Genomic DNA, 9,446 nt, shown 5'->3' with positions numbered 1-9,446 from the left:
CCGCCCCCGCGCTCAGCACGCCTTCCCGGCCCCCAGGCGGAAAGGCTCAGGGCGAGCAGCAGCGCGTCGGGGAGGCCGCGGCAGCGCGCCCGCGGCGGCGCCCTTCCGGAGCCGGAGCCGGAGCCGGGGGCGGCGGTGGCGGCGGGGCGGCCCGGTCCGGTCAGGCGATCCTGCTGCAGAACTCGTCGAAGTCCCGCTCCATGAAGAGCTCGCTCTCGATCACATCGTCCTCGGAGGGGAAGTACTGCAGGCTCTCCTCCTGGGCCGGCCCCGGCCCCAGCCCCAGCCCCAGCCCCGGCCCCGCGCCGCCCCCGGAGCCGCGCGGCCACCGCGAGGCGGCGGCAGCGGGGGAGCGGGCGTCCTCGGCGCAGTCCATGAGCGCCCCGCGGGCGTTCTCCAGCACCCCCAGGTAGGAGTCCATGTCCAGCGGGTCCATCTCGCAGTCCGACCCGCCGCTCTCGGTGCCCACCGAGTCCGACCGCAGGTGCATGAGCTGGTACTTCTCCCGCATGAGGAACTGGTTGGTGTTGCGCGGCGCCCGCATGCCCGGCGCCCGCCTGCCCAGGATGTTGACGGGCCGCAGGGAGAGCAGCACCCGGGGCCGCGTGGGCCGGTAGCAGCGGCGGTAGGCCCGGCAGTGCTGCTGCTGCTGCTGGTAGTGCTGGTAGTGGCTGTGGGTCCGGCTGCCCAGCAGCTTCCTGGAGACGCTGGGGTGCCTGCCGCGCCGGCCGGGGTGCCATCGCGAGCGGCTGCCGCCGCGCCGCGGCTCGGCCCCCTTGAGCGGCGGCCGGGGCGGCGGGAAGGCCCCCTCGGGCACCCCCTCCCCGCGGCCGGCCTGCGCCGGCTCCCAGGGCAGGCTCCGGGCTCCGCTGCCGCACAGCATCAGCTCCTGGCGTCGCAACATCGCAGCCCTTCTCTCTCACATGCTCTTCGCAGCCCGGGGAGCTGCCAGGACAACCGCCGAGGAGCGAGCTCAGCCTCGCCGCCGCCTTCTCGGTGCGCGTCTCCCCCTTCCCTGGGCTGCTCCGTAGGTTCGTGAAAGCCCTGCGGCGTCCCCCACTCCGGGGGGCCTCTCCTGGCGCCTCTACCTTTTCACAATCCGCTCCGTTTTTTTCTTGAGCGGAGCCCTTTTACAGCGCATAGCCTGGCTGAACGGCTGCGGGCTGGGGGGCAGCTTGACCACCTTCAAGCCGCCGCCTCGGAGAGATGGTCTCGCCTCCTCCCCAGCCGGCTGCTACCCCGCTGTCAGCGCTCCGCCAGGTAAGAGCTGACCGGGGAGCGGGCTGCTGGCCGGGCCGGCGAGCGGCGGCGGGAGGAGGGCGGGGAAGGCGGGAGGGGGGGAAGCCGGGAAGCCGCTGACCGCGGGGCCGCGCCGCGCCGCCTGCCTAGCCGCCTGCACAGCGCCGCCGCCCCTCGCCGACTGACGGCGCTCGCCCGCACACCCCCCTACTTATAGCGCGCGGAGCGGCCCACGAGCGGCCGCGCCGGGGGGGGGCCGCGCCGCTCCCAAACCGGCCTTTCTTCCCCAAACCCTCACCTTTCTGCGCTCAGCGAGCACGCAGCTCCCTGTGCGGGGAAGGGGCAGGCCGCGGCGTCTGCTGTCGCTCTCTGTGTGCACCCGTGACTCTTCTCCCCCCCCGCCGTCGCGTTTTGGTTTGGCTCGAGGCGCTGGGCGAGTTTTTGTGTTCATCCGCTATTCACGAACCGCTCTTGCGCTCGGGTCTTTGCGTAGCGGCCGTTGCCCTTCCCTCCTTCGCAGGAGTGGTACGTAAACTGCTTAAACCTCCTGCGAAGCACGAGCAGGCGCCTGGGCTGGGCAGACGTAATGGCCGTGAGGAGAAGCAGCGCCCAGTGAGGGCGCTGGGGGAGGCAAAGGGCGGCCCGAGCGACTCAGCGCTTCACACCCGGCAGAGCCAGCAGCCCCGTAGCCTTGTGTCCAAGAGCGCGCTGCGGCGGCCGGATGGGGAGCCACAGCGCCGGGGGCAGCAGCGCCTGCCCAGCACGGGCCGACCCCTCTTCCCCCCCCCCCCCCGCCAAGTTGTGGCTGGCACCGCCGCTGCCCGCGGGAAATGGCTCTGCGGCCTCCTGTAGCTCACAAAATGGTGCCCGGTGTCCCGGCGCGCGCGTTACTCCACCGTCCCCCCGGGGGCGGGGGAAGGGGCTTTCTGTGGCGCGAGGGGGCCCCGCAGCTGGGGCGGGCGGCGCAGGGCCCGTACGCGCTGCTGTAATCGTCCCTAGAGCAGAGCTGCGCGCCCCGCCGCCGGGTCCCGGCTTGGCCCGCGTGAGGGGCGGCCTCGGCCGCCATGGGGGCGCGGGGCGGGCGGGCGGGCGGCGGAGCGCTCCGTCCCGCCGGGGCCCCGCTGCCGCCCCGCCGTCTCCCAAGGGCGAAGGGCAGCGCGGGTCAGGGCGAGGGCGGCCGCTGGCGGGCCCTGCCCGGCGTCAAGGCGCCTGTCCCGATCTCGGGCGTTATTTTAGTGATGATTTACGTTTTCTGTTTTTCGGTTTTTTTTTGTTGTTGTTTTTCTGAGATACCTCCAGACAAGCGTCGGCCTGGGGGAAGAACCAAACCAGAGAGTGGGAACGGGGCTTTGAGGATGTGGAGAGCGGGCTTTGGCGAGCCGGGAGGTGGGAGAAGGAGGGAAGTCTGCCGCTAATTCCCAGATATAATTTCTTCCCTTGAACACTTCAGGAGGAACCCATGGTTTTAGAAGTATTTTGTGAAAAAATAGAGCAGAGAGATTCATTCTTTTAGTCTGGTGAGTGCCCTGTTTATTCTTGCTAGGCCTTGGTTCCTCTTACACGAATTTTCTCTGGTTTTCAAACTGGTTTTGTTTGTTCAGCTTGTAACTAGTGTACAGGGAGACTTCCCTGTTTTCCCCATCTTTATAATTAATTTGTTTATGAAATACTGGAACTCAGTGTTATGGCCCAAATCGTTTCAAATAAAAGCACTGCATGAGTAAGGAGGGTAGAATTTCACGCGTATGCTGTTTATTAGTATTGTAGCGAAGGCCAGAGAGGTGCAGAATATTCAGGGGGAACAAGATGAATATCTATGTGGTAACAATGGAGTCATTTCTGTCAACATTTAAGTGCCTATATTTTCATTGCTTCAGAATATATATTGTAAGCAGTGTTTATTTTATGTTCCTTTTAGAAAGGAGTTAATGTTACATGGTAGTCCATTTTTAAGTCAAGTGCTGTTATCACCTATACCTTTTACAAACCAAGGTCTAAAAGAAAAAGACAGCACTGGTGTGAGAATGGTTACAGTTGCGTAAAAAATGCAACCTCTGGAACCTGAAAGAATGTGAAACAAGGTGGAGGCTGCAGCTCTCCTTCTAAATCTCTTACAGATTTGATAACATGTACGCGTATAAAGAAACAGCTCATGAAGTGGTACAAAGCAGTTGAGGATTTTTTTTTTTTAGGTAAGCTTACACTGCTTGGAGAAAAGTTCAAACTAAATGAACAAAAGCCACCGTTAAACTAAAGGATTCCTGAAAGTATCACCAGTGTATCTGTAAAACTGAGAAAGCTTTCTGGATGTAGAAAGGTCTATAATGGGAAGATAAGCAAAAGCTCAGAATTAGTTACTGTATTCTACATTTCTTCCTCTTTTGGCTACTTGTTGGCAATCTTGAATCACTCTTTAGATTTTCTTAAACAAAACCATGACAAAATAAAATATTCATCTGAAGCAATACTGCAGCAGGTGCTAGAATCCAAGACCTGCTCGTTTGTAGTTCTTGAATTGTCTCAGGCTTTCTCAAAGCTTTTAAGTGCATTAGATACAACATGGGTGAACCAGATTTTTGTCACTCTGAACTGATCTCCTGAATACAGAATCATCCAGGATCAACGTACACTTGTGAATCATTTTTATAGTGGAGAGTTCTTCCTTGTCTGCATATGCATTCAGTCTTTCATTGTCCTATTAGTCAGTCCTGCTTAGTCTGACCTCAGTTCAATTTTTCTGTTTTGTTTCTCTGAGTTTGGTGCAGACTGAGTTCACCTTTTAGCTTATCCTAGAGTGACATATGAAATTCTGTGCCGAAAATGTGCTCTGTGCAGATCAGAATTGTTTTAATGTGACATGCTTTGCATCTCGATGTGCCCCTCGTCTGCAGACTGAGCTCCTGGGTTATATGGACCAATGAGTTGATCTTGCACGTGGTCCTGAAAAAGTAAAATCAATGGATAGCTTGTATTGTTTACCTACATTTGTGTTTGTACATAAGTTTTAAAAGTAATTGAAAAATCATTGCATGAAGGCAGCTGAGGCAGAAGTCTGACAACTGTACAGACCATTATTGATCTGAATTTCATTCCACGTGATCTTTTGTGCTAAGTGGTTCAGTTGTGAAAATGTATAGTCTAGAAAGAGTGTCTTTCTCTTCAGAGTTTTTCTGGATTGCGTTCCATTTCTCACTGTCAAGAACTTTTCCACAGCTGTTTTCAGCACTTTCTATAGATGGAAGGAAATGGTTTTTAATTTCACAGGGTTATGGTTGGCAGCCACTTCTAATACTCTGCATTTTTTTCAAATTCTTAGTTTCCTCTGACATATGGGGGAACTCATTTACAAGACCTTTTTTTCTAGCTAGGGTGCTAGACTGGAAGAGTGGACTTCTGTAGTGTTGAGAGTCTTTTATGAATTGATAATCTCAATGCATTTAAGAATATTTATTCCTTTACTGGAGACAAGTTCAAGTTTCTGAGATGTTTGTTTAGTACAGTCTCTGGAGATGTGCCAGATGTGTCAGATTATTGAAGGAAGCCCAGCAGGGCACGCGCATGCAAAGCGGAGAATGTGAGCTTCAGGCGCACCGCTGTAAATGAAGTGAACTGCCGAGGAGCTCAAAGTTCAGGGTTATTTAGCTCCTAGGATTTCAGAGGTTTTTCTTCTGTGCATGTGCGTGGGGAAATCCTGAGGCTGACCAAGTGCTTTCCCCTCTGTGTCCCAACCCGGGGACACCACAGCTCGTCAGCTCTCCAAACCGCGTTGTGGTGCTCGGAGGCCCTACTAAGGTTTCGCGGATCGTAGTTCCAGCCGCCGGCTCCGCGTCGGCTGAACGCGGCCGCACCGACGGTGACCGCAGCACCGTTTAAAAGCCCGTTTCCGTTCGTGCCGTGCCAGAAATCTGCGGCTGTGCGGGGATCCCGCAGGGGCTGCGGGCAGCGCCTCCCCCCCGGCCCCCGGCGGCTCCGCGGCCGCCGCCCGCCCAGCTACGGCTCCGCCCACCGGCGCGGTGGGGGCGGGCCCACCCAACCCGCCCTGGCCAATAAGAGGGCGCAGAGGCGGCGGGCGGTGCCACGCGTCGTCCGGCTGTGCCGCTGCGGCTCTCCTGTTGCCGAGAGAGCGGCGTGCCCAATGGGCGGCTGCCTTATTGCGCCCTGAGTGCGCGGCGCGCGGGTTGGCCGCCGCGGACAGGCGAGCTGCCGGTGCTTCCTGTCATGCCTTCTTGTGCGGGGTTGCATCATCGGTAGCCGGGCGCGCCGGGCGGCGCTGAGGTGAGCGGTGGGGCCCGGCCCGGCGCTGCCGCCGCCGCCTTCCCGCGCTGCCCGCCGGCAGAGCGGTGCCGCCGGGGACGGGGCGCGTTGGGCGGGGGTCGGCTCCGAGGCGGCGGCGGCCTGAGGAGCGGGCGGCGGGCGCTGGGCCCGGCCCAGCCGGCGCCGTTAGTGGCGCAGCGTGGGGGGGGGGGTGACACCTTTCAGCGCGGTCGTCTGGCAGGCGAGCGCCTCGCGAGGCCGGGGTGGGCCCGCTTGCTCGGCGGTGGCGGTGCCGCAGCCGGGCTTGTCAGCGGTCGCAGCTCCGGAGCGTTTGGGCAGGTAGCTCAACAGGGAAGCCACCAGGCTGCCCGCTTAGCTGCTGCGGTTTCACAAATACTAGTGCCTTTTCAGGAGCTGGAGTTAATCATGTATTTTATTCTTTTAGACTTTCCTGAGTGCTATACAGGTTCCTTATTTTTTCTTAGTTTTAGTAATCTATTGAAATCATTACCTATAAGCTGTTAGTGACTTCCTTATTTCTGTTTAATACCCATCAAGGCTTATTTTTTTTTAATTGGCTAAAAAAAACTAAAATGCCTTGAAAAGTGCAAAGTGCATCTTAAGCATTCCACTTCAGTAGCTTATTAATAGGGGGAAACTTTTGAGCAAGGCACACATTTGATTAGTGTAACTGTAATGAATTTGATATTTCTATCTAGAGCAAGTTTTGCTGGTGAGATGCTTAAGAAGTGGCTCTCAGGTACTAGCAAAACTTATAAAAAGGAGCATTTCACTAACTGACTTGATAGTAGTTTCTGTTTCATTAATTGTATGGATTAAACTTATTTCATGACTTAGTTACGTCAGTTTTGGACAAAGAGAGGCTTTGTGTTTTTAATCAAGGTAAGATGAAAGAAATTTCTTAAGCAGTTGTAAGATATATGGTAAAAATGACTGCTTACTGGGTATGATTTACAGATATATTTGTGTCGAAACACCATTAATTCATGAGTGAGCTTACTGTTTGCATTCTTTTAGTTGACATTTCAGCATGAAAAGAAGCTCTCCTTTTGGGGAGACAGGTGGGCTTTAGTCCATTTCACCTGGTGTTTTGTCTTGAGCGATGTATTCATGAGTTGATCTTGTTGTGCTCCCCCTAGCCTATCCTCGAGTGTCAGGCTTGGTTTGAATAGACTTAATTTACTTGTTCAGATATCAAGAAGCGTCATCTCCTAGATTAGGTTTTAAAGTATGTGTTTCTTTCTTTCTTTAACTCCATTGTTTCTATCTGTACTAGAAATGGATGCTTTCTGACTGTAAGATGGTCAGTTTAGAATGTCCTTGCTCCAGAAGCTGTCTTGTGTCAAAGCTCATCACCTAAAAAGGCAGAAATAGGGAGCCTAATTTTGTATGCAAAAGAACGCATTGTTTAATTTTGGGAGGGCCTCTGTACATGGAGAATGGAAGCTCTTCCTTATTCTGTGGAGGTAGGTTTATGCATACCTAGGTCTCATACAGACCAAGGTGAAGCACAGTAGTGTGTGGGAGAAGGTGAATGGAACGCAAGGATAGAATGACTCAGAGACCGAAGGGTAAACTTCTTGAAGTTGGTAAGGAACTCAGGACCATATCCATGCTGTTCATTAGGTCCTGGGAGGTCTTTTGTATAGAATAAGGTATGTGCATTTGATTTTACTGCTCATTATAATGCCATTAGGTGCACTTCTGGTTCGGATTGGTACTTAATCTTTTCTGATTCTCACTGAATGAAATGAGTAGTATTTTGAAATCCACTCTGTTTTTAAACACCCTCCACCTACCACATGTTAAGCCTACAGCACTTTTGAAATATGGGTTCACTTCATTCATAGTGGCATTTTTAACAAATAATTAAATAATGACTTTAATTTTAACTTGCAAAAACACCTTCTAAATTGCTTTTATGGTTTTAATGCTTATGTTTTTTTCTTCTAGATAAGACCAGCATTAGTTTGAGACTACTGTACAATCTACAAACTTTGACTGACGCCTTTCCTATTGAATGTTACTATCCTTTAGGAAAAGTGAGTGTTCTTTAAAAAAAAAAAAAAAAAGTTCCCCAGTAGTGCATTTTCTTAAACTTGAATACTTTTTCTCAACAGGAAATGAACAGAGACACTTCTGTTTGCCTAACAAAAAAAAAAAAAACTTTGTCCACTAATCCATATGAAATAAACTTAGTCTTGCATAAAGAGGTTGTCTCATTAGATACATTTGTACAGTGTTTCATTTCTCATGTTTTCACTTGGTAGTCTGCATACAAATAATGAGTTGTCTGTGATTTTTTTTTTTCTTTTTTTCCTTATTCAGAATACCTGGATTGACTGTAGTGATCTATCTGTCTGTGGGTATGCCAAATTACTCATCTGTCAGTACAGAAATTGGTTATGGTTTTCCTGAACATGATAGTTCTCATCTTAATTTTTTCCGTAGCTGAGGCTGAGAGATAGATGGGTTCTAAACTTGGTTTGTCTTTAAGTCCATCTTTTTAAAATTCTGTTCTCTAACTTGAAAAAAAATGACCTGTGGCAATCAACTGGTATGTGTGAAGTCTCATCAGTATTTTTGTTTTCTCAGTTCTGACGTTCTTCCATTGTGTGTTTGGAAAGTATGTATGAATTTGTGCCCTGTGGTTACTGGACACTGGTTTATGTATGCAGTGCTTCAGTTAGTAGAAATGGGCCAAAAGTGATGCTGTGATTTACGCATGGAATCTGTGATATGTGAGCAGCTTCCGTAGCCCGGTCACAGTTACAGACCAAACCTTAAACATGTATTTTAACTTATTAGATTATGAGGAATTGACAGCTCTGGATCAGTTGTCAAAAACTTTGCCTGTAGTTATTACTAAATTGTGAAGGCTGGGTTTGCTGTAAGAAAGATGTGCAGATCTTTGGTCCTCTTCCATTTTCTTTTCCTAATAAAGAGGAATGAGCATGTTCCAAATCAGCTGACTTTCAGGAAATAAACTTTAGGACTAAATTCTCTTGCCAGCTCCGTTGTCTCTGGCGCTGTGACCTTGGGGCTGTTATCAGCGAAGAAATGGTGTAGACCTATTTAGTGCCTTCTCAAGTGCTTTGAGATATGATGATGAAAAACTCTTGTACAAATTTAGTGTAGTGTAGCTTACTGTGTTAAGGCTGGTTATTGTCTTTCTAAGAATACTTCAAGGCCTTTTCTGTGCTGTTCCTTGTCAGCCCATGATTCTCCCTGCCTGCTACCTCACCTGCATACCAAATAGTGGGTTTCTTGTCCTTTTTTTTTTGATAATTTGGGTTTACTAGTAGGGAAAAATGATCTGTCATTGATGTTTAAAAAAAAAAAAAAAGTGGTGGAATTTTTCCCCTTAAATCTTATTGTGTGGAACACTCTTTTATATGGTCTCAAGTGTTAAGCTAGTAGTTTCAATGGTGCTCTAGTTTTCATTTAAGTAAAGAGCTGCCGAGGAACACCTGTCAACTGTAACTTGAAGTATTGTCTTCATGCATTTGCTTTTGTTGTTGCTTATGGCAACTACTTGCCAAGCCCGAATAAACTCGAAGACTCAGTCTTTGTGCCATTACTCATAATTCCACAACATGAAGTGAAGGTCTAGGCTAACGTAAGTTCATCTTGTTCTGCTGGAAGTGCTAAGCAGCAGTAGCACTGAAGTTACAGGTGGGAGAAGATATTTTTATGTACAGTCTTCTATTGCAACCTTCATAACCATTTTTCTTCTGTTAGAGGATTCTTCTCTTAAACATCCTTATTCCATAGAACTTTTTCGCAGTTTTAGCTGTAGCATTTGCTGAAATTTTGTCCCCTCTGAATTTTCTAGCAAGTCTGGAACACCAAGCAGCTCTTGTGTATTTGGTTGTTTCTAAGGATGTTGAAAATTCTCTTCTGTGTTGTGAAGAAAGCTCATATGTAATTGT

At 50.8% G+C, this 9,446-nt stretch overlaps 1 protein-coding gene and 1 non-coding gene across 4 annotated transcripts in view; both read left to right on the top strand.

Moving 5' to 3' along the window:
* The first annotated feature begins 318 nt into the window (after window positions 1-318).
* Window positions 319-9,446, top strand: part of IARS1 (isoleucyl-tRNA synthetase 1) — a 108,007-nt gene continuing 98,879 nt past the window's right edge. Inside the window, exons 1-2 of one of the 3 annotated variants that reach the window (XM_068907456.1) lie at window positions 319-409; window positions 7,468-7,556. The gene's annotated coding sequence lies outside the window, so the exon portion shown is untranslated. Of the gene's footprint in view, window positions 410-2,403; window positions 2,757-5,289; window positions 5,515-7,467; window positions 7,557-9,446 lie in introns of those variants that run through there. The other 2 variants (XM_068907457.1, XM_068907455.1) reach the window with 2 other exon arrangements.
* Window positions 8,157-8,291, top strand: LOC138061023 (small nucleolar RNA SNORA84). The gene has a single exon (XR_011134608.1). It is a non-coding gene; the product is annotated as a small nucleolar RNA SNORA84 (small nucleolar RNA).

This window comes from Struthio camelus, chromosome 14, assembly GCF_040807025.1.
Source record: "Struthio camelus isolate bStrCam1 chromosome 14, bStrCam1.hap1, whole genome shotgun sequence".
Taxonomy (NCBI): Eukaryota; Metazoa; Chordata; class Aves; order Struthioniformes; family Struthionidae; genus Struthio; species Struthio camelus.
This window is presented reverse-complemented; position numbering and strand designations above follow the sequence as displayed.